General features: G+C 33.9%; 1 protein-coding gene and 1 pseudogene across 2 annotated transcripts in view; one reads left to right on the top strand and one right to left on the bottom strand.

The window, feature by feature from the left end:
• PCDH11X (protocadherin 11 X-linked) overlaps positions 1-26,182 on the bottom strand; it is a 764,552-nt gene that overhangs the window by 128,442 nt on the left and 609,928 nt on the right. The window lies entirely within an intron of this gene.
• LOC136317505 (ferritin, heavy subunit-like) lies at positions 15,698-16,225 on the top strand (annotated as a pseudogene).

The raw sequence follows: 26,182 nt of genomic DNA, 5'->3' as shown, positions 1-26,182 counted from the left end.
AATAACAAAAAACACAAGAGTTTCAAGCTAGTTTTATTGTTTTAACAATTTGGGACATTATCTTGAAGAAAAAAATTTAAATGTATTAGAAGATTTATTTTTCCTTTAGGACAATTAAAAGAATGAATTAAAGTTCAAAACCATGTTTGCCCGATATCAAGAAAAGCATAACATTTTTTATTTTTGCTTTAAATTATTTTAAAATCTAGGGTTTAATGGCAATATGCATGCATAATTGCTATTTTTAGAATGTTTTAATTTTATATTTCAAATATCAATGGATCAATGTTACATATGGAAATCTGGTTATAGACTTTAGGAATAAACAGGAAGAAACATTTTCTATGTGGTGAAACATTAGGTATCTACTATGGAGAAGCAATCATCTTACATGATATGTTGATAAATATTTTATATCAGCAAAGAAAAAACATAAAATATAGTGCCATAAACGTGAAGAGGGAATGAAAAGTAGAAGCAAGCTATTTCAAACTAAATTAAATAAAAGTTTATATGCACAGGGAGAAGAGAAATATGAAAGACTTATTTTATCACTCTGACAGATTATCTGACTACACAAGACATGTTAAAAGGTTTTGTGAATAAACCAAATGCTATTTGCCTTAGAAATCATCTGTGTTTTATGATTAGAAGACAGAGATTCAAGATAATGGCTCTTTGGGATACTCAAAATATAAATATTATATTTTTAGTATTTGTAAAAGGAGAGCATGTCATTAAGAGATGAAATATTGCATAAGATCTACTTTTTGCATAATAAGGAAGGAAAATAAATATTTTATACAGTATAAGTTTGATTCCATACTTGCTTGCACTCCTAAGTATTAATATGTCCCTTACTTGGCTAAATTTCTTCAAACATAAAATTATAAGGTTTCTGCTTGCCAAGATGAGGAATTCATACACAAATTAGGTCAAATATACTGATTAGTATTCCTAAGAATCGGAAGGAAATTTAGCCTAAGAGAATTTAAACCTTCCCTTTAACAACTAAAGCATTTATTTAAAATATATGCTAGGCCCTGGCCAGTTGGCTCAGAGGTAGAGTGTAGGGCTAGCATGCAGGAGTCCTGGGTTTGATTCCTGGCCAGGCCAGGACACACAGGAAAGGCGCCCATCTGCTTCTCCACCCCTCCCCCTCTCCTTCCTCTCTGTCTCTCTCTTCCCCTCCCGCAGCCAAGGCTCCATTGGAGCAAGGTTGGCCTGGGTGCTAAGGATGGCTCTATGGCCTCTGTCTCAGGTACTAGAATGGCTCTGGTTGCAACAGAGCAACGCCCCAGATGGGCAGAGCATCGCCCCCTGGTGGGCATGCCGGGTGGATCTCGGTCGGGCGCATGCGGGAGTCTGACTGCCTCCCCGTTTCCAACTTCAGAAAAATACAAAAAATAAAATAAAATATATGCTAATCCTAGCTAATTCTTTAATGTTTATTGAGTTAAAATGAAACATTACAATCCACGAATATATAGGGAAGGACAATTCCAATTTTCTAGGCAGAAACCTTGCCTTTATGATTCCTAAGTAACAATACTTTCTTAATCTGTAAAGTAGGTATATACTGGGTCATACAGAGAAGTTTCTAGTGTTCATTCATACAGTATCTGCCTTAGAAATTCACACAGTTGTGTCATGACAACTCACTGAAAAAATTTTTAAAGAGATTATGCTTTATTTTTTTCACATAGAATTAATTTCAAGTTCTACATTCACTTGCATTAGTAAAATCTGAAGGAAAATTTATATAATGAAATACCCAAACTGCAATGTGTGTTTCCAAAGATACTGTTCTCTCCTGACCAGTGATGGTGCAGTGAATAGAGCCTCAACCTGGAACACTGAGGTTCCAGATTCAAAACCCAGAGGTTGCTGACATCTGCACAGATTCACCCAGTGTGAGTGCAGGGTTGCTGGCTTGAGCATGGGACCATCGACATGATCCTGTGTTGCTTGGGTTAAATGTAAAAAGTAGCTGGCTTGAAGCCCAAGGTTACTTACTGGCTTGAAGCCCAAGGTTACTGGGTTGAGCAAGAGGTCACTGATTCGGCTGAAATCCCTGTCCCACCATCAGAGCACTTATGAGAAGCAATGAATAACTAAAGTCACACAACCATGAGAAAATGTTTCTCATCTCTTTCCCTTTCTGCCTCTGTCTCTGTCTCTCTTTGTGTATCTCTTTCTCATTAAAAAAATAAAGGACAATACAGCAATCACATTTTTGTATATGTTCCTTTAATTTGAAATACCATTCCATGATTTTAGGTGTCAAAAGTGAGAGAAACTTACCTATATTTTAAATAATAAGTAAAATTTGATTTAAATATCATCTAAAAATAGTGTGATTTCTTTCCTACCAGAAGAGTTTTTTGTTTGTTTCCATTTTTTTAGAGTATAAATTATCTCTGTAGGACAATTAAGTTAAAAGAAAATTTTAACATGTAATTTTAAACTAAATATGCATGTATACATAATTATTTTATTTTCTTTAAACTTGTATTTCTTATATATACTTAATTGAATAATATCAAACAAGTCAAAACTAGTGCATCCTTACATTTTTTTCAACATAAAACCATATTATGTAAATATCAATGAACTTTGAAGGTAACTAAAAAAAAAAGTGTTTTCATTTTGAAAAACGGTCACCTTTGGGAATAGATACACATTCCCTAATATCCCTTTGCCTTTCATTCCAATAATTTAAATAAGATATGTTAAAAAGGAGATATAATTTATAATTATATAATCTAAGCCAAAGATTTAAGAGTCATAAGAAAATGTAATACTGATACTAATAAATAAACATGGTGCCACAAAACATAAAATTATTAAGTATGTATGAATTATTGACAGGAAAAACATCTGTAAGAACAAGTCCTTTTTATAGGTGAAATGATTTCAGGCCATTTATAATCAAAACCCAAACATTTTCAGAAGGGGGGGGAGAAAATAAATACAAAACAAGCAGGAGTATATAATAATTTATTAATAAATTCTGTCACAATATTTTGTTAAAGACCTTTTGTAATTAAAGCTAATGTAGTATGGTATATTTCAGAAAAATTACACAAAAAGTAACACAGAACAGTGTCTGGCACAAATCAACACTCAGTAAGTATTTGTTGAATGATTGAAAACAAGGTGAATATTTGAGTGTTGATATGTATGATGTCTAAATGGTTTAACTTCAGTGAGTCACATTATTTTCTTTTTCTTTTTCAACTGGAGTTTACATTCAATACCAGTTTCAGATGTACAGCAAAGTGGAAGGAGTCACTTTAAAATGAGCAGACACAGGTCACAAAGCATCAGCTCTTGAAACTATCTTTAATACTTCAATTTTAGAAGATAATCTTAACAACTAGTTTCTCTCTCCCTGTCCTTTATCCTCTCTATATATATTGGAAGTAGTAAAGGTTATCATTGAAAATTTTGTTAATATTACAAGGTTCAAAAAATTAAAGTACATATAAATTTGACCTGATTTATAGGTCCCTGAAATCACTTTAAAAGCTTTACCTTTATTTATTTATTTGTTTGTTTGTTTGTTTGTTTGTTTATTTTACAGAGACAGAGAGAATCAGAGGGATAGATAGGGACAGACAGACAGGAATGGAGAGAGATGAGAGGCATCCATCAATTATTAGTTTTTCGTTGTGACATCTTAGTTCATTGATTGCTTTCTCATATGTAGGAGAAGCAATCAATGTGTACACAACTGAAATGGAAGAACTAAGTGAAAATAGGTTGTTTCTTGCTCTCTCTTCCTACCTCTCTTTCTACCTCTCTTCCTCTTCCACCCTCCCATCACTCTCTGTCTCTAATCAAAGGGAAAAAATTTTAAGGTAAACACTTAAATACAATTTCAAATGGAAGAAATGTCTTCTCTGGTTTTCAAAGGACATCCAAATCAAAGATTGTCTGAGTAGTAAGAATTATTTTAAAATAATTTACTAGACAACAAAGAAATATTTAAAAGATACATATATAATAGTGTATCATAAAATAGAAAAAGTTTTTTTTTCTGTTGCCTAGAGTATATTCCATTTATATGGCTTTTGAATTTGATAGCATTTTTAAATTCTCTAAATTGACTTCGAAGTAGAAAGATAATTGAACCAGTTTTCAAATATCTACCATTACTTTGCTTACTTGGTATGTAACCTCTACTGTCTTAAGGTTATGTTACAAAATCAATGTATAATTATACTTCTTTAAGAAAAGAGTTCACCTTCTTTTATTGTCATAAAGTAATATTGATTAGGATCAAATTCAGAATTGTTACTCCTGACTATAATGTTTGCTATCACTTCTCTACACTGCAGTTTTGGAGATGAGAGTACAAATGCAAAGTTTACCACAAAGCAAGAAAACTATGTTATTCCACAAATTTATATTAGCAATCAAGGAATTCATTTGCTCTATAGCATTAATGTATAATCCTAAATTAATATTTAATACTACAAAAGATATATCATTACCAGTCAAATTTATAAGACAGATTTAGGAGAGGAAATTGTGTACCTCAGATACTATTATAAATATTCGCATATCCATAAATATGCACAGTAATTACAATTCTATATAGATCATTCTTTAAGTATGTAAGAAATCTTATAAAAAAAGAAAAGGAGGGAACAGAAAAGAATAACAAAAACAAGAACATGGAAATAAAAAAAGAAGGCTTATAGATAGATACTCCAAATATTATATTGTGTCATAATTTATTAAATATTATCATATTACATACATTACATATATGTATGTGTGTATGTATGTTTGTTTTGGTTTTAGATTATGTGTTTTGCTCTATAGTACTAAAATACCATTTGGGTTTTTTTGTTTTGTTTTTTTACAGAGACTGAGAGAGAGTCAGAGAGAGGGATAGATAGGGACAGACAGACAGGAACAGAGAGAGATGAAAAGCATCAATCATCAGTTTTACGTTGCAACACCTTAGTTGCTTTCTCATATGTGCCTTGACCATGGGGCTACAGCAGGCCGAGTAACCCCTTGCTAGAGCCAGCCACCTTGGGTCCAAGCTGGTGAGTTTGCTCAAACCAGATGAGCCCGCACTCAAGCTGGCGACCTTGGAGTTTTAAACATAGGTCCTCCGCATCCCAGATCAACGCTCTATCCACTGCGCCACCGCCTGGTCAGGCTAAAATACCATTTTCGTACTCACTCTATCAGGATAAATTCATCTTTGTTCCTACAGGAAGTTTTTGTTGTAGATGTAATAGAACTCAGAAAATGAGCTATTAAACTTGCCCAAGCTAACAAAGGTATTAATATTTGGACTCAAATCATCTGGTTCTGATGTTTATATATATTCTTATGATAAATATTTTTTAATAAATGAGTCTATATGTTAATCATTATTCTCAGATGGCATTTGTTCTGGATGTAATATATGAATATTTATTTATCACTCTGTCTAATCTAGCTATCTATACACAGCTACACACAGATAATATTAATATACAATACAAATCATACATTCACATCAAGTACAATATCATTTCTAACAGTTCCTCAGTTTTAATATCAGTTCTCTGAATCCTTTCAGATTAAAAAGTATTATGATATAATTAATAGATAAAACTTTAATACTTATTTAAATAATAACTGATTGCTTTCCTTTTTTTATTTTGACTATTTAAAAATCATTAAATTTAGTGTAAGAATTTGATATAATTAAAAGAAAATTTTTACTTTCCATCTGTCTAGTATTTTGTTATCTTCAAAATAAAAACTGTTAAATATAGTCTACCATAAACAAGTAAGAATGCCAGACATGTATGACTCTTCACTAAATTAATTGCTATTAATCAGCTTTCTTTGCTTTTCTTATCATGAAGCCTTTTCTATATTACATGCAGTATAACCAAGTTTTGAGAATGTACCTATGGAGTAAACACTTTTTCTTTCCTCTGACAAAAGGAATAGATGGAATCAAAGATACAATTTTACTTTAATTCTCATCCCCAAAATTGTTAATGACTGAAAAACACATTAAACCGTTCCACTTAAAATAAGTGTTTCTTTAATTTGCATACACATAAAATCAACTGGATAACTTTTTTTTTCTAACCCTAACCCTAACCCTAACCCTAACCCTGGATAACTTTTTAAAACTATCATTACATGCTTCATCCCCAGAGTAAATGATAATATTGGCCTCGAGTAGAGCACAGTATCAATATAATTTTTACCTTTTTACTGTGGTAAAATATATATAAAATAAAAATTTACTGAAAAAGAATATTCACTAATATGATCTCACCAGTGATGTATCCGCACATGAAAATTTGAGATGCACTGACTTTAATTGTTAAAAATATTTCTATGTATTTTTTAATTAAAAAAATTGAATCTGTGATTAAAGGCTCGTGCTTCTGTCCTGCAGCAGTCAAGTAACTGTGAAATATATATGCAGACAGCAAAATAAATTCTTAAGATATTAGAATGTTGAAAAATATTTTCCTGTCTTTTCACCAAAGTTTCAATTTAGATTTGTAAATATAATGCTAAATTACAGTGGGATCTACCATTATTGGATTTCTTGCTTTTATCTGGCAAATATATCCATATTAATAAATTAAAATTTTTTTCTGACAGACCTCTAGTTAGTCAATTCATTGGTAAAAGTTTGTTATTCTCTCCACAGTAAAAAAGTATTGGCTTGCTGACTTCAGTAAGCTGTACACTCCCAGTTAAGATGCTACATTTACGGCCCTGGCTGGTTGGCTCTGGTGTGCAGGAGTCCCAGGTTCAATTCCTGGCCAGGACACACAGGAGAAGCACCCACCCATCTGCTTCTCCACCCCTCTCCCTCTCCTTCCTCTCTGTCTCTCTCTTCCCCTCCTGCAGCCAAGGCTCCATTGGAGCGAAGTTGGCCCGGGCGCTGAGGATGGCTCTGTGGCCTCTGCCTCAGGCGCTAGAGTGGCTCTGTTTGCAACAGAGCTACGCCCCAGGTGGGCAGAGCATCGCCCCCTGGTGGGCGTGCTGGGTGGATCCCGGTCAGGTGCATATGGGAGTCTGTCTGACTGCCTCCCCGTTTCCAACTTCAGAAAAATACAAAAAAAATTAAGATGCTATATTTTATTACAGTATATCAATTCACTTTTGCTGGCAAAATGAGTTTTATGTTTAGGAAAACTTAGCTATGCATATATATATATATATATATATATATCTACATCAGCTGCTTTTGCTATTAAAATTATTTAGGTTAATTAAAATCTATGTTCACTAATGAACTATGAATGCAAAAATAGTTGCTTCAAAGATTAAACTTTTCAGAAAAACTTCCTAAGGTCTGTTTGAACAAAAACTAGTCATAGAATTATGTCTGAACAAGATAACTTCAGAAGATTCAGGGAAAGTACCATAAAACTCTAGAAGTATTTCATACTCAGAAAGCTTTCTCAGAAATGTTTAAATATATACAGATTATGTATTAGGGGTGTGGTTTGTACAATAAAGATGATGTGTGGATATAATCAGTGAAAACATATCCAAAGAAAAAGCAAAAACCTGGCCTCAAATTATAGAAGATAAAGGTGCAATTATTTCTTTCAATTAATTGTGTAGCACACATATTTGAGGCATGTATGCATTTCTTAAACTTATTTATTGATTTTCGAGAGACACAGAGAGAGGGAGAGACAGAGTGTTCTTCTGTTTCTTCATGTGCCCTGAATGGGGATCGAACCAACAACCTTTGCATACAGGAATGTGAATTCTTATTTAGTTATCTAACTTTTCCTGAATAGTCAGTATATTAAGTTTACCCTTAATGATACGCATTTTGAGTAACTGTATTTAAGATCTGAATATAACACCTTTCATTTTCACATCCTCTACAAGTTCATTAATTAATTTCTCAATAAAAATGTCATTTCTTTAGGATGTATGCTATCTAACTTTATAAAGTGGCTTCCAAACAAGTCTTCCATCGATGTACTTTGAACTTAAATCTAGGAGTCATGCTTAGTGTGAACTGTTGAAATTCATGTTGGCATTCATTTGTATTTTGTATCATTTTCAAACAATTTTTGATATTTAAATATATTGAATCTCAAAAATTATAAGAGATTAATGGAAGAATTGTTTATAAAAGATAACATTTAGCATTTTTAATGTTAAAATCAAGACTTGTACATGAGACTTCAAAGGGGAAAGCATGTGAGCACTCATAATAAAAAATAATTAAATTGAATAAAAACTATGACAGCATTGTGTAAAGATAACAAGCCATATTTGTATATTGTGTTCTAAAATTTATAATACTTTTTGGCTTATTAATTTAAAAAAATCTTTAGTCTTCCAAAGTTTGTGTGTATAATGTTCTAATGACAATCATTCTACTTAAAATAGGTCTAATAATAAGTACAAGCAAATAAAAAAGGGGGGAGGAAGGAAGAAGAAAGGAAAGAAAGAAGGGAAGAGAAAATGAAAGAGAGCAAGAGAGACCTGCAATTTCAATGTTGATATCTTTTTACACACTTAAACCTGAACTATCAAGATGTTCACAAAATGTCTGTTTAAAATGCTTCAAGGCATGCTTCAAGACATACATAAGAGAAAGGCATATTTGAGTCTTTAAAAATTTATTCTTGTAAGGAAATTTAGAGGTCATGTATCCCATCTTTATACTCAGTCAAGCAACATAATCTACATTCTTATATGCATATGTCTTTAATGTATATAAAATATTTTATGTTTCTAAACTATAATAATTTTAGTACTAGGTTCTAGTTTATTTTATCAATAACCATTCAGTAACGCTGTATTTTTACTTATTTATTTTTTTATCATCATAAGAAGAAAAACACTGTGACTCTGATTTAGTACATATTCTGTCCATACTTTTTCAGATTAGATCATATTTTTTGTGCTTTTAAACTCTACTCTCTCACTTCAATATAAAATAAATAGTTACAATCAAAGGTAATCATGAAGGCAATAAATGAACTAAATTATATTTATAAATGAAGCCCACTTGGTGTTATTATCTTTATAAGTGTAATCTTAGAAACAGTTCTTTTTTTTTCCTCATTTTTATGTTGGTTCATAACCTCAGTTTAATTATGTAAATGCCATTAATTCAAGATTGCACCTAAGAAACTAAAATAAAGTCTGGATTATACGTTTAGGCACAGTATGCTATTCTCTGAAATTCCAGATTTCTCCGTGTATTTTGTTATCACAAAAATAAAAGGTAAAATATGTAAAAAAAAAAAAAAGGCTTCATGGAATGACTATAATGAATGAATGAATGAATGAATGAATAGCATATGTCTATTAAACACGTTTTCTTTCAGCAGTGTCCTGATAAATATATGCTCAGTATATCAGGTTTGCCTCAATGAATGCTTGATGCTTAAACCACTTTTTCAAATTAAATGAACAAAATCATTAATTCTCTTAAATGATAACTGTACTGTGTAAAAGCAACAGCACTTAGCTACCTTTGTTATTACAACACGAGTCATATGCTCTATAAAGTATGTGTTTGTACAATTTTTTTTGTGTGTATGTTTTTCTGAAGTGAGAAGCGGGAGACAGAGTGACAGATTCCTGCATGTGCTTGACTGGGATCCACCTGGCATGCCCACTAGGGGGCGATGCTCTGCCCATCTGGCGTATTGCTCCATTGCAACCCAGCCATTCTAGTGCCTGAGGCAGAGGACATAGAGCCATCCTCAGCACTTGGGACAACTCTGTTCCAATGGAGCCTTGGCTGCAGGAGAAGAAGAGAGAGATAGAGAGAAAGGAGAGGGGGAAGGGTGGAGAAGCAGATGGGCGCTTCTCCTGTGTGCTCTGACCGGGAATCAAACCCCCGGGACTTCCACATGCCGGGCTGATGCTCTACTGCTGAGCCAATCGGCCAAGGCCTGCACTCATGCAATTTTTAAGACAATGAAAAGAATCTTTCAGGTTGTTACCTGACTGGTTTGTCATTATAAGATAACTAAAACGATGATATGTAGATTATGTCGCTAGACTAAGTATGATAAGACCTCTAAATTTCCTTACAAGACTAAATTTTAAAGACTAAAATATTGTCTTACTCTTATATTTGTCTATTACCTATAAGATTAAGTTGAAACCACACAGTCTGTCATTTAGGAGTCACCCAGCTTTCTATTCAATATTACTTTCAATTACTAAGCATTGGTCCCCTTATTGTTTCCAATACACCTACTTTAAATCACACTTCAATCCAACCTGTTTTCTGAACTTGTAATGTTATTATCTTTCTGCAAGCTATATTTTAATTAAGGCTTTATAGCAGGGTCTTTTTATCTTCCAGTTCTTTCAAACTAATTCTCAGTTACAATTTCTCTCTTACAGGAATATCTTATGTACACAACAATTATGCTTATTAAGCATCACCTAAGAAAAATTTTGCACCTATTTCAGGATTTCTGTTTCCATTTAAAACTGTGGATCATTCCATGTGAGAAATCTGTTTTGCTTCTTTAAAAACCTCAAAGGCAATAAAAGCACATTGAAAGAGCATCTGATACAATTCACAAAGCCAATGAAATTCATTAATAAGCGGATGCTAAGTTTAAAAAGAGAAGGGAGGGCACACATAGACAATGAAAAAATTAATCATACTCATATTTATACCTATATTAAAAAGGTCAATAATATTTATTTTAAGTAAAGTAATTTATCTTTTCTATCAGTATCTGACTGTACAAACTTAACTTTATTTTTTTTAAAAAGTGGATTGTCTTAACACTCCACCAAAGTTTAGATTACAAAATAGTTCTTACACTTGTAAAAAAAGATATGGAATTTTACTGAAACAGTTATGTGATAATTTTTTAAAATTCATTTTAGAGAAGAGAGAGAGTGTGTGTGTGTGTAAGAGAGAAACAGAAAAAAAAGGGAGAGGAGCAGGAAGCATCAACTCCCATATGTGCCTTGACCAGGCAAGCCCAGGGTTTTGTTTTTGGTGTGTTTTTTTTTCTGAAGTTGGAAACGGAGAGGCAGTCAGACAGACTCCCGCATGCACCCGACCGGGATCCACCCAGCATGCCCACCAGGGGGCGATGCTCTGCCCATCCGGGGCATTTCTCTGTTGCAATCAGAAGCATTCTAGCACCTGAGGCAGAGGCCACAGAGCCATCCTCAGTGTCTGGGCCAACTTTGCTCCAATGGAGCCTTGGCTGCGGGAGTGGAAGAGAGAGACAGAGAGGAAGGAGAGGGGGAGGGGTGGAGAAGCAGATGGGCGCTTCTCCTGTGTGCTCTGGCCCGGAATTGAACCTGGGGCTCCCAAGTACAGGGTTTTGAACTGCCGACCTCAATGTTCCCAGGTCGATGCTTTATCCACGGTGCCACCGCAGGTCAGGCCAGTGATGTGAAAATTTTTAACTTGAATTTTAAACATAACTTTGACTTAGTATTTTGCTAACCACCTATGTTGATCTTAAACCATAATATAAAGCATACATAAACCACTACATTTGTCCTTTATTTTTCTAAATGTGATGTCTGTATTTTAGATTAATCAGTGACTCATGAATAACAACACTGTATATTTTTCAAAAGGCTATCTTTGAAAACTTTCATCTAAAACTCCCATTTTTTTGTGTGTGACAAAAACAGAGAGAGACAGAAAGAGGGACAGAGAGACAGGAAGGGAGAGAGATGAGAAGCGTCAATTCTTCATTGTGGCACCTTAGTTGTTTATTGATTGCTTTTTCATATGTGCCTTGACCAGGGGCTACAGTAGACCGAGTGACCACTTGCTCAAGTCAGCGACCTTGGTCTCAAACTGGTGAGCTCTGCTCAAACCCGATGAGCCCGTGCTCAAGCTGGCGACCTTGGAATTTGGAATCTGGGTCCTCCACGTCCCAGTCCGATGCTCTACTCACTGCGCCACTGCCTGGTCAGGTTGAATTTCCCATCTTTTTAGCCCATTATGTTACAGCCATTTTGTTATCCATGATATATATTGTAACAAGATAAAATCTTTATTTTTACCAATTATTTTGGAAAATTAAGTCTAGCTTTGTGCACATATGCTAACAACCTGAATAGACCCCTTCTACAACACACACTAAAATTTGATAATTTCTCTCTCTTTGATGAGAAAAATCTCAGGTAACAAGGTTAGACCCAAATTATTTTAAGATGAAAAAGAGAAAATATTTTTTAAAAGAGATGGTATAAATTCTCAAGTTCAGTCCTTTTAACTAGATTAAATGACTTAATATGTATTTATTATTACAAGTAGAAAGTTGAGTTTTACATCAAACAGGAAGTTTTCAGAGTTTCTGTTTTCTTTATTAAAAACACCTACACAAAACTAGCACATACTCACAGGATACAAGTGTGGCAGAGCACAGTTTTGAAAAAGAATCACTGTGTATATACCCATGCTATATCTTCCTGGAGCTGTACCGTGATAAGATGTAGCTATTAAGCACTACAGTGGGCACACTACCACTGTTGGCTTCTAAGTTAATCAACAGTGATGCATTGTAAATGTTTTGTAATTACAGAAAAAAAAGAAGTATCAGCCTTAATGCTTACTTGAATTCACTGAATATTATACACACATATTTTGTAGGGTACTTTTTTCTACTATATTTATTAACTTTATGACAATTTATATCAGCTGTATCTTAACTACAGTTTCTATTACTATTTTCTCCATCTATTTAGATCTTAGATATTCTCCATTCAGTTTTCTCTTTATAAATTTTATTCAATTAAAATGTGAAGTTTTAGTTTGCACTAAAACTTAATATTTAATATTTAAAATTATCTAAAATTTCAAACAGTTTTACTTCTTTAGACAAAAGTTGCTATTACATGTTTTCAAATTGTTGAAGATTCTTTCATTTTGTTTGTCTCCAAGTTATTTTCATTATGAATTAATGAGGAGGTTTACATTTTCAGTGTGGTCATGCACCATTACTTAAGATATCCATTAACTGAATATTTGTTCTATGTTTTGTCACTGGCATTTTATTCACTACAAATAAAGATACTGAATATACTCTGTTAAAGACTGACAGATTTGTCTTTTTTCCATAAGAAATGCCAACAAAAATATAATCAAATTATCAAATCTTGTTATACTTTTTGAAAAATATATGTGTAGCACTTACAAAAGATGATTCATTCATGTTTTTTAAACTCTACTTTGTTTTGCTGAATCAAATGTTAAGCAGTATAGTGGAAAATGGCAAAATTCATTTTGCATATCATGGCATGAATGTATAAATAGAAAAAATAGATAATAGATAAATAATGAATAGATAGATGATAGATAGATTGATAGATAAAATTTAAAATTCATTTATAAGAATCCTGTGTTTATTTTATTTGATTTTAGAAGAGGAAAAAATGACAGCAGGTTCTCCTTGTATCCACAATATGAAGTTAACTCTTGGCAAAGTTAGTTTGCTTTTTGTATTCTCCTCCTTCATGAGTCTACTCTGATTTCTGAGCTTCTTCTCATTGTTGTATTGTAACTCACATAAATAACGTTATTTATTTATGAAAGAAAGTGTATATGACAACTTAATACCTGTATTCTTAAATTTCTATATATCAATGAAAATGATGACAAAACAAAAATAATTCCTAAATTTTCAGTTAATAAATGTCATGTCCTATAATAGAAATTTTATATACATCTGTTATTTGATCTGCCCATCTACCCACTGATATAAGCAATGTTATATCCACTTTACAGGAAAATCGGGTATTTTTAGAACTGATTCCAAAACTCATGTTTACTTCACTAAACTTTACTGAGGAACATTTCTGAAATCAATTACAAATTTCCATTCATTGACATTGGCAACACTGCACAGACTCCTTTCACAAAGATTCTCAGAACATAAAATCTAAATAGTAAGGCTAATGGGATATATGTTTATAGAAAAAAAAACTGGTGATAAAAACTTCAGAAAAATAATATCACATTATTTGTAATTAATTATTATTAATAAATCAAGAATTGACAATAAAATTTTAATGACCCTGAAATGAATGTTAAGAAAGATGAAAAATATGGAAACAACAATCCTGGTATAAATATTCAATAGGATCATTAACTGTGATAAAAAGGTTAATTAGTTATTATTATTTGAGAGGTATGTTTTCATTTATATTTGTTGGGTGGTACATTTTTCAGCCAATAAAATTTCAACAAATGTATTTTCAAACCATTTCTTAATTAATATTAAAATTATAATTAAGTAATAAGTTAATGCAAATTTAATTGAAGAGTTAGAGATAGTATTATATTCTTTAGAGTGTTACTTTAAAGAAAAAATTTTAAAATTTAACTTTAATTTTAAAGGAGTATACAAGAGAAAGACACTTAGATAGAAGCTAATTAATTTCTGTATAGGCAATACACAGTGAGATAATTTAGTTCTTGAGTAATCTACAGTTTCCCAAATGATTGGCTTGACTCCATACTGTAAACTGGTTTTCAGGCACAAAAGGATATGGGTAGACTGAGATTTAATTCTTACACCATTTGAAGATAATGTGAGAGGCTGAGTGTAGAATTAACAGGCATATCAGACATGATCAATTGTAATAGCTTGATAATAATGTCCCTTATCTATCCATTAACCACCAAAATATATACCATTAAGATTTTGGTGTTTATAAATGTTTTGATTACTTGTAACTATATTTTCCCCTTTCATCCTTATAGATGCCAGTAAACTTATCAAAAAAAAATAAAAGATTGATATTTTTTGTAAGACTTAAACTTGAATAAAATTCTGTAATTCTAAGTAGTTCCTCTGTATTATAGTGTTAATTTAATGACAATGCCCAATTTAAAAAGTATGATTATCTAAAAGTCAGAATTTTTAAATAAAAACTGTCTTTTTTATTGTATTTATTTTTAATGGGGTGACATCAGTAAATCAAGATACATATATTCAAAGATAACATGTCCAGGTTATCTTAAAGTTCAATTATGTTGCATACCCATCACCCAAAGTCAGATTGTCCTGTCACCCTCTATCTAGTTCTCTTTGTGCCCCTCCCCCTCCCCCTTCCCTCTCCCTCTCCCCCCTCCCCCCGTAACCACCACACTCTTATCAATGTCTCTTGGTCTCACTTTTATGTCCCATCTACGTATGGAAAAATGCAGTTCCAGGTTTTTTCTGATTTACTTATTTCACTCCGTATAATGTTGTCAAGATCCCACCATTTTGCTATAAATGATCCGATGTCATCATTTCTTATGGCTGAGTAGTATTCCATAGTGTATATGTGCCACATCTTCTTTATCCAGTCGTCTATTGATGGGCTTTTTGGTTGTTTCCATGTCCTGGCCACTGTGAACAATGCTGCAATGAACATGGGGCTGCATGTGTCTTTACGTATCAATGTTTCTGAGTTTTGGGGGTATATACCCAGTAGAGGGATTGCTGGGTCATAAGGTAGTTCTATTTTCAGTTTTTTGAGGAACCACCATACTTTCTTCCATAATGGTTGTACTACTTTACATTCCCACCAACAGTGGATGAGGGTTCCTTTTTCTCCACAACCTCTCCAACATTTGCTATTACCTGTCTTATAATAATAGCTAGTCTAACAGGTGTGAGGTGGTATCTCATTGCAGAAAAACTATCTGTCTAAGCACTGTTTAAGCCTGGTTTTCTCTAAAGCTGAGATGGAGCCTGATGTCCAGGACCTCATCTCTGAAGAATGAAGGATTGCTATTAATCATGTGGCATCTTATGAGCTGCACATCAGTGATGCTTATTTGTCTACAGCCTGTTACTATGGCGAAGACACAGAAGCACCTCTTTTTGCCTCATTCTTCAAAGACCAAGCTGAGGTGAAGAGGGAACATGCAAAGCAGTTCCTAAGGTACCTGAAAAGATGTGAGGGTAAGATCTGCCTTCCAGTGATTCTGAGACCTAATATAGATAATTGGGGAACTGGTGTACAAGCTCTAGAGACTGCTCTGGAGTTGGAGAACAAGTTAACCAAGCTGCTGGAAGACCTGAAGTCGGTGGCTTCTGCCAACAGTGCAAATGATCTCTTACGCTTCATGAGAAAGTACCTGGATAAGCAGAAGAGGAACACAAACTGTCTGGAACGCCAGATTATATATCATAAAACCCAGGAAGAAAAGCAGGCCCAGGAAGAAGACGTATTTAAAAAGCCTGCTGAAGTGTCAGGTAAAAAGTCTTAACATCTGAAGATCAGAAAACAAGTCTTCTCGGGTAATAGCAAATGTTGGAGAGGCTGTGGAGAAAAAGGAACCCTCATTCACTGTTGGTGGGACTGTAAAGTAGTACAACCATTATGGAGGAAAGTATGGTGGTTCCTCAAAAAACTGCAAATAGAACTACCTTATGACCCAGCAATCCCTCTACTGGGTATATACCCCAAAACCTCAGAAACATTGATACGTGAAGACACATGTAGCCCCATGTTCATTGCAGCACTGTTCACAGTGGCCAGGACATGGAAACAACCAAAAAGCCCTTCAATAGAAGACTGGATAAAGAAGATGTGGCACATATACACTATGGAATACTACTCAGCCATAAGAAATGATGACATCAGATCATTTACAGCAAAATGGTGGGATCTTGATAACATTATAAGGAGTGAAATAAGCAAATCAGAAAAAAACAAGAACTACATGATTCCATACATTGGTGGAACATAAAAATGAGACTAAGAGACATGGACAAGAGTGTGGTGGTTACCAAGGGGGGGGGGAGGACATGGGAGGGAGGGAGGGAGAGAGTTAGGGGGAGGGGGAGGGGCACAGAGAACTAGATAGAGGGTGACGGAGGACAATCTGACTTTGGGCGAGGGGTTTGCAACATAATTTGATGACAAAATAACCTAGACATGTTTTCTTTGAATATATGTACCCTGATTTATTAATGTCATCCCATTACCATTAATAAAAATTTATTAAAAAAAAAAAAAAAAAGAAAACAAGTCTTCCTGTTGTAGTGGGTCCCAAGATCAGCTGCTTAAGAATCTTAATCTCCATTTGACAGAACACTGCTTTCTTTCATTGCTGTGTGTACAAATAAATCTGTCTTTGCATTAAAAAAAAACCTATCTGGGCCCTGGCCGGTTGGCTCAGCGGTAGAGCGTTGGCCTGGCGTGCAGGGGACCTGGGTTCCATTCCCGGCCAGGGCACATAGGAGAAGCACCCATTTGCTTCTCCACCACCCCCCTTTCCCTCTGTCTCTCTGTTCCCCTCCCGCAGCCAAGGCTCCATTGGAGCAAAGATGGTCCGGGCGCTGGGGATGGCTCCTTGGCCTCTGCCCCAGGTGCTAGAGTGGCTCTGGTCGCGGCAGAGCTACGCCCCGGAGGGGCAGAGCATCGCCCCCTGGTGGGCAGAGCATCGCCCCTGGTGGGCATGCCGGGTGGATCCCAGTTGGGCGCATGCGGGAGTCTGTCTGTCTCTCCCCGTTTCCAGCTTCAGAAAAATACAAAAAACAAACAAACAAAAAAAACCTATCTGTCCATAAGCTTTATAAATTATTGTTTCTACCTCACAAATCATCAATAAAATCATCAATAAAACATTTTCTTCACAAGTATGGAGACTTAGATGTTAAAATATGAGGAAAATTCACTGTTTACCGTTACATTCTGTGGGAAAGTGTTGGGTTTTTGTTGTTGTTTTTACATTTTCATTTTAAAAAAAATCTGCAGATAAATCTATATTTTTAAAACTCAGTAGATTAGAAGATTAAGTATAATGACATTCATGTTACCTTTTAACTCTCAGGCATTAGTTTCTTATCAGCAAAGTAATTTTAAGTCAATGTTTAAAAAATAAAGAGATATATTACCTTAATCATCAGAACTATAACACATAAGCTATCATGCATTACAGATGGATTCAAACAGTTCAAAACCTTATTTTGTTTTATGTAATATATATATATATGTATATATATATATATATATATATATATAGTGCTGCCTCTAACTAATGGCAATGAACCACTTATGACAAATTACTATTACAGTACATTGTATTTCAGAATATTTCTCACAAATATTTTAAATTAGTCTTTTACAACAGAGATTACACAGTTTTTACCTCTGTGACTTTTAGATATATATTTTAAGATGTCATTAATGACATAAATTTAAGATAGATCCTAGTGGAGGTTTCAAATTATTTTTAGAGGAGAAATGTTAAAAGTTCAGCTACATAGCCAAGACATTTATAGTCACTGAGAAAGCAAAACTACTTAGAAATTAAATTGATCTATCAGCATATTATCTCCTGCTCAGACATAATCAGTGCAAAAACATTAAAATCATTACCTCAAAAAATGAACATTCTATTGTAAAATGAATAAATTGCCCAATTGGCACTGGAAATTAAAATTCTAGTCAAACAATTGTGCCAAACTACTGAATGAACATGGGCTCAATTGTCATGGGAAATTGTGTAGTATTAATTCTTAATTGTTATTTTCACATTTAATAATTTTCTCCTGAATGTTAGTTTTATCTTTATTCTTAGATGAAAAAAGAGCACAAAAGTTCAATAATAGAATTAGAACAGAAATATTATGCATTTTAAGATGAACTGTCACAAAATTCCACAAGAAGGACTAAAATTGGCAGAATGCCATTTAGAAGATATTTGCATAATGGGCAGAATCCTAAGGATGCTCACAATACAATAAGCTCAAGGTTATTAACTTTAACCCTGGAAATAAGCCATTGATAACTGTTCTCCTAAGACATTAAAGCAGATAGTAACTCTCAGATTCTCATATGAAGCATACTTTATGTTTTTTATATTGACAAACTGCTAAAATTGAAAGAGCATCTCTCGGTTAACAATACACTGGAAGTTTTACACCTTATTGTGGAGGAAGAAAAGTTATCAGTTACTTCTCAGCTTTTCATCCGTATTCACAAACCTGAGTGTGGTATTATCTATCAGTGAGGTTCACCAGGCAGTAATTCTCACAGGGTTATGCACCATTAGGGAGTTCAGAGAATCTGGGTAGTGAGGAGGTGTAATTTGAAAGAGCCCATCCATTATCATGATCTGAGTCCCCTACAGGCACATTACCACCCACTTATCTTCCTTAACAATCACTGATTTCTCTTCTCCCTATCAACCATAAAATACTATGAACAAGGGCTTGTGTATAAAAACTTTTAAACTTCTTCTACTTTTGCTCTTCAGTAGCCACGTGTGGATTATTCTTTTAAAATTTCATTCACTGCCTGACATTGGATTTTAATGGCCTATTTCATTCTTAAAGTCTGTGGATAGTGCATACAACTAACAGACAATAAAGTTATCTGTGGCATTAATCATCAGGCTGACAGCTGCCATAGATACACTATTTGGGCAGGATGATTCTGTAGGAGGGTCTCTGCCATTATAGGGGTTACAGATTTGTCAAGTGACTTCTTTTTCATACATCAATTGTTACTGAGGAGCCACTGAATCACCTCACCCACAGGTGTTGTAAAGTACCAAAAGCTACAGAATTAATATTAATATTTTGGGAGGCTTGAAGAACATTTTATTAATTTGTATTAAGGTGTACAGAGAAATTGTGAGAAATAGTCTCTGTACTGTGTGATTGGCATGACCAGGATGGTCCTTGGCATTGTATTGTAAAGGGAAAGGGGTGAATGGCTAGCCAGGTACAGGGAGAGAAAAGCCAAAATAAACCTTTTCTGATAGCAATAAGCCATTTGCGGGCATTTGTCCCCACAGAAACTACCACTCCTATGTAAATGCGTGTGGTTAACACGTGTGACTCTGGACAGAGAGATGGCAGATAAACACTAGATAATATAGGAATGCCTTTTAATATGTAAAAAGACATCTTTCTGCCATTGTGTTGACTTTAAATTTTGTTTTCTCCAAAATAATATGTGGCTTGCAAATTGAACGTGGTCCTATCATGTTAAAGGACATATGACTATAACCAATAGCGGTAAGGGGCTCCTAATTACAATTTTTGCTTCTGTACTTCCCACTTACAAAACTATAAAAACTAAGTAGAACAAAGGGCCGGCATGCGCTCTCTCAGACCACTGTTGGAGTTGCCACTGCTTGGCCAAGCTAGACAATAAAGCTTTGATGTGTAATCGACGGACTTTGTTCGTGTCTTCAATGTTTCGGGTCCCTCCGGATTAGGATTAACAGTTACTTTCAGGTATTAGTTTGCATCCTGTCCTTCCAAGAGTTTCTTTTAAGATACTGTTGGATTTTTCGTTAGTCAAGATAAGCTTCATCATACAAGTGAAAAAAGAACGTCACTTAGCATAGTGAGTTATCTTCTGAATAAATACAAAAGGTTACTTATCTATTTCAAACTATTAACTACTGACAAGAAATTAAGTATTTCCTTATAAGCTAGCATATTTACTTTTTGAAAAAATGCAGGAATAAAAAAGCCAGTATTGAAGAGCTAAAATATATTAGGTTGGACCAGACATAGTCTGGTGCTGTCTTTTCCCCTCATCTTATTAAAAGCCCGAATACATAAGTATATCTGCTCTAGATTCACTCTAACTTATGTGTTATCAAACCGCTCCTGCCTCAAAAGATAGGGTGAGGCTCTAAATACCAGGTGCCTTGACAGCTGTGGCACAAGCTGAATTTATTTATTTCATGTTAATTACACCATTGAAGAAGCTAAAAGGCTAAATTTTCAGATGGCACAACAGTACCAGCATGATCACTGACACAAAATAAATAAATAAATAAATGTATGACAGTTGTCAATACTAAAAGAAAAGAGAGGCATTTTTATAAATATAAATGAATCAAGGCCATGGTGTGCTAAGCATTCACCCACCTGTCCTATCGGTAGGTGGGAGGAACAATATCATGATGTGCTCTAAAGAATTTTTGTCTAGAACTTCAAAGACACAGAAGAAAATAATGAGGAGCACCTGAAAAAGACTATGACAACTGATACACTAGCATGAGCATATTCTTGCTTTCCTCCATTATCCCCGGATAGTAAATTTGGGAAGGGAAAACTTCACTCTGACCAGGTTGGGCTGGATGAGAGAATAACACACAGCAGCAAAACAGAGGGATAAGCACAGAAATGTGTACAAAGCAATCCACTGCTGCATCGTTCAGCCAATCGCGGACAGAGAGACACAATTCAGTTCATGCTAATAAGGACTATCAGTTCCCAGAGAAAATTCATGTCATTTCCTTTGCAATGCACACACATGTTCTGCAAGAGTTTTATTACTACTCTGAAGGTAGTGCCTCCAATAGATACTGCTATACAGTCTGCTTACTTTCCGTATACAATGAGAAAATAAAACAACATCAGTAAATGCTCATTTCAAGTTTATAAAGAAAATTCCTCATATCACTTTTAATGTCAAATCCATCTCAATAGTACAGTTAAACACTCTAATAACAAGTTAAATTTGATTACAATTATTAAAATAATTGTATTTTATAAAATGGAATATGGACACTTGCCAAAAGTCCTTAAGCAAAGATAATACTACTTAAGATTATTTACTTTTTTTGTCTCCATTTATTTATAATGTCATTAACTGAATTTTAAGCTTCATAACAGTTCACCAGTCATACTTATCACTATTGTTTAAATTACTGACTATTAGTATGTTAATAAGTTTCCAGGCTGGTATTTCCCATTTGAAGAATTTTGTTAATGATAATAAAATTGATAATAATAGTAAAATAATTAACGTTTATGAGTATTTATACTGTACCAGGTGTATTGTTTAAAGTTTCCAAAGCTTTATAAAATAAACATTATCTTCCTATCTTCTACATAAGCCAACTGAAGGTCTTAGGTGTCAAATCATTTGCAAATTTTAAAGAATGATCACTGAGAAAAGTGGAATTCAAAACAGTGGCTGTCTGCACTCTAAAATCAGTAACTTAGTTATATTGGTCAGTAGCTCAGAGAGAAGGGAAACCTCAGAAAATGACTGATTTGAAGTTCATGAAATAAATTTGTAAAGATACTGTTATTTCTTTCTGTACCAGGATATACAGGCTATTTTAGTCTTTAAAATAGTAGAGGTTATATTTTCAAACTACAAAAAATTGAGAACATCGGAGCTCTTTGCATTATGTCTTCAAAATGGTTATAGAGGTATGTGTGTGCATGCATGTGTATAGGTAAAAAAGTTAAAAACAAAGTTCTAGAATAAATTTCCTCTTTAAACTTTTCTCCACTTCATTAACACTTGAGTGCTTCCTTTCTTAAAAAAGAATAATAAGAAAAAAAGGTAAAGGGAGTAGGAAGAAAAGAAGGAAGAGAAGAAAAGGAGAAAGACAGGTAATAAAGTAGAGGAGATAAGAAAGACATTTTTCTAATATGTATAATTATTTTCTCTTATGTGATTCTGAATAGTAAAGTGACAAGAGTACTGAAAATCATCTAAAACCAAACTTTGTCAAAATTAGCTGTATTACCTTGGACAAATCATTATATATGTTGCATTTCAATTTTTACATTTATAAATACAGAAACTTGGACTAGATCATCTTCAGGGTATTTCCAAATAAAATTATGTTATTTTCTCTAATAGTTTATCCTTAGGATATAAGATAAAATATTATTTTAATAAGATATATTAAAGATAAACAATATATATTTCACAATTTCAACATATTTTTAACTACATGAATAGTAACAAATAATATTTAAAATTTTTTATAAAACAGTACTATTTTATGTACCAATAGGTGAGGAGCCCTGAGGAACCACTGCACCACCTTACCCGCAGGTGTTGTAAAGTACCAAAAGCTACAGAATCAATATTAATACTTTAAGAGGATTAAAGAACATTTCACTAACTTGGGTTAAGGTGTGCAGAGAAATTTTGTGAATAATCTCTGTACTGTGTGATTGGCATAAAACCAGGATGGCCCTTGGCATTGTATTGTAAATGCAAAGGGAAGGAAAACATGGATTCCCTGACATTCCACCACACCTATGGGAAAAGGGGGGAATGGCTAGCCAGGTGCAGGAAGAGAAAAGCCAAAATAAACCTTTTCTTATAGTAATGAGGCATTTGAGGGCATTTGTCCCCATGGAAACTACCTCTCCCATATGAATGCATATAGTTAATGTGTGTGTGACTCTGGACAAAGAGATGGTGGATAAATATTAGAAAATATAGGAATGTCTCTTAATATGTAAAGAGACATCTTTCTATCATTGTGTTGACTTGCAAATTTTGTTTTCTTCAAAATGATGTATGGCTTACAACTTGAACATGGTCCTATCACGTTAAAGGGCATATGTCTATAACCAATAGTGGTAAAGGGCACCTAATTGCAATTTTTGCTTCTATACTTTCGCTTGCAAAACTATAAAAACTAAGTAGAACAAAGGGCTGGCGCGCTCTCCCTCAGATTTCTGTTGGAGTTGCCGCCGCTTGGCCAAGCTAGACAATAAAGCTTTGGTATGGAATCGATGGATTTTGTTCGTGTCTTCAATGTTTCGAGTCCCTCCGGATTAGGCTTAACAGTAGGTAAGCATTAATATTAGATATGCTATTGTTGAAATTGAGCTTTTATATTGTTCCATATACTTGTTTTTAGCATCTCAAAAAAAAAGTTTGATACAAATTTGTTCTTTCTTCTAAAATACATATATACATATATATCTTAAATGTTATTATAAAATTTTTATAATATTGAGCAAAATACATTTATTAGCCACTTCAGTTTGCTTTCTTTCTTTTTTATTTATTTTTATTTATTCATTTTAGAGAGGAGAAAGAATGAAAGAGAGGGAAAGAGAGAGAAAGAGGGGAAGGAACAGGCAGCATCAACTCCCATATGTGCCTTGAGCAGACAAGTGCAGGGTTTTGAACCAGCGACCTCAGCATTCCAGGTAGACACTTTATCCACTGCGCCACCACAGGTCAGGCCTTTGTTCTCTTTCTTTACCTTACATTATGCTTTTAACATATGACAATAGTGTTTCAAATTGCTCACAGCAATGCTTGAAGTATAGAACTATTGAAATGTTCTGCAACTCTATAAATATAATATTATGTATGCTCTATTTATTAGGAGGAAAGCATTTTGGTCAATTCCATTATACTTTGTGGTTGATAGATATCTATTGATTTCACTATCGATCCTTTTATAACTTACTCATAAAAATAGAAAAATAAATGCAACAGCTGAAACAAACAACGTGTTAAAAAATCAAAATCTTTTGCCAAAATACAAATATTCTAGATTTCTGTTCTTTGAAAAAATTATCTGATGAACTCACAAAATTTCTCTGCTTATCTTTTAACAAACCCTTCAAGTAATTCTCTATACCAAATGTATCCAATCTTTCCCCTTTCATTCTCTCTCAAACCCATTTGATCTAGACTTTAACTTCCAATATTATTCTGAAAATTCTCTTATTAAGGTACAAATAACTTCCACGGTGCTAAAATAAAATAGTTAATTCTCAAGTTGCATTCTCATTATGTACTTTTGATAATGTGGTTAGTATTTCTCCTTACTTGAAATATTTCTTCCAGTAGCTTCCATCTCCCACTGCTTCTCAGATTTATTCTTACATCATACTACTCATTCTCAGTCTAGTTTCCAACTGTTTCTTACCTCTTCCATTCTTAAGGTTTAGACTGTTCTAGGAATTAGTCTTTAGTCCTTTTAGCTTTTCCTTCCATACTCATTCCCTCTGTGATTGCATCCATTTTCATGGCTTTAAATTCCATCTTTATAATCATAATGTTAAGCCAAGACAATTTGCCGAAAATACAACTTTGAATATGCAAGTACTTACTTAGCATTTTTCTTTGCATGTGAGGGAAACATCACAAAGCCAATGTGACCTCCAAAATTTCTTTTACCGCCAAACTTGCTTCTCCACAACATTATTATTTCAATTAAAAAAAAAACACAAATTTTTATTTCTTTAACCAAGTAATATTTCACCCTTGATTTCTTTAAATTATTTTTAAATTACATATCTAATATATTAAGAAATTCTGTTGGTTTTATCTTCAAATAAGCCTGCAATCTGACAACTATTTTCTACATGCACTGCTACTATTCTGGTGTAAGTCATAATTATTGCAAAACTTTCTAATTAGTCTCCTTGATTTTGTCCTAGTCTCATATAGTCTGTTCTCCAAAGAGAAAACAGAGTAATTTTGTTTATTTTATTTTATTTTATATTATTTTTAGTGAAAGGAGGGTAGCCAGAGAGATAGATTTCCACATGTGCCTCAACTAGGATCCACCCAGCCAGCCAAATAGAGGACGATGCTCTGCCCATCTGGGGTCCTTGTTCTGTTTTCAGCAATTGAACCATTTTGTTTGCCTGAGGCAGAGGCCACAGAGCCATCCTCGTGCCCAAGGCCAACCCTCTGGAACCAATTGAGCCATGGCTATGGGAGGAGAAGAAAAAGAGAGACAGTGAGAGAGAAGAGGTGAGGGTGGAGAAACATATGGTCATTTCTTTTTAATTATAATTAAGGAACAATAATTTGTATAGCAACAGATTTTTAATTAAAAACAATAAAGGGCAACTTGACCAGGCAGTGAGGCAGTGGATAGAATGTCAGACTGGGACGCAGAGGACCCAGGTTTAAAACTCCGAGGTCGCCAGCTTAAGCACAGGCTCATCTGGTTTGAGCAAGGCTCACCAGTTTGAGCACAAGTTCGCTGGTTTGAGCAAGGGGTCACTCGGTCTGCTGTAGCCCCCTGGGTCAAGGCACATATGAGAAAGCAATTAATGAGCAACTAAAGTGCTGCAACAAAGAATTGATGCTTCTCATCTCTCTCCTTTCCTGTCTGTCTGTCCCTACCTGTCCCTCTCGTTGTCTCTCTTTGTTTCTGTCACCAAAAATAGTTAATAAATAAATAATAAAAAATAACAATAAAAGCCAGAACACAGTGCGATAGCATCTTAACGTGATGAAAAAAAAAATAAATGTGATGACTTTAAAATTTTATGTCCATTGAAAATCTCTTTCAGGATGAAATATAAACAAAGAGAAAGGAGAGAAACTAAGAGAAATAATTGCTGCTACACATGTTCAAAAACTGCTAAAAGAAGCTTTTCAGCTAAAAGGAAATGGTACAAACTTACATTTACTAAATTTCTTTATCATAATATAAATGTTTATTTATTATATATTATTT

Source organism: Saccopteryx bilineata, chromosome X (genome assembly GCF_036850765.1).
Source record: "Saccopteryx bilineata isolate mSacBil1 chromosome X, mSacBil1_pri_phased_curated, whole genome shotgun sequence".
Taxonomy (NCBI): Eukaryota; Metazoa; Chordata; class Mammalia; order Chiroptera; family Emballonuridae; genus Saccopteryx; species Saccopteryx bilineata.
Note: the sequence above shows the minus strand (reverse complement) of the source record. Positions and strands in the feature narration are given on the sequence as shown.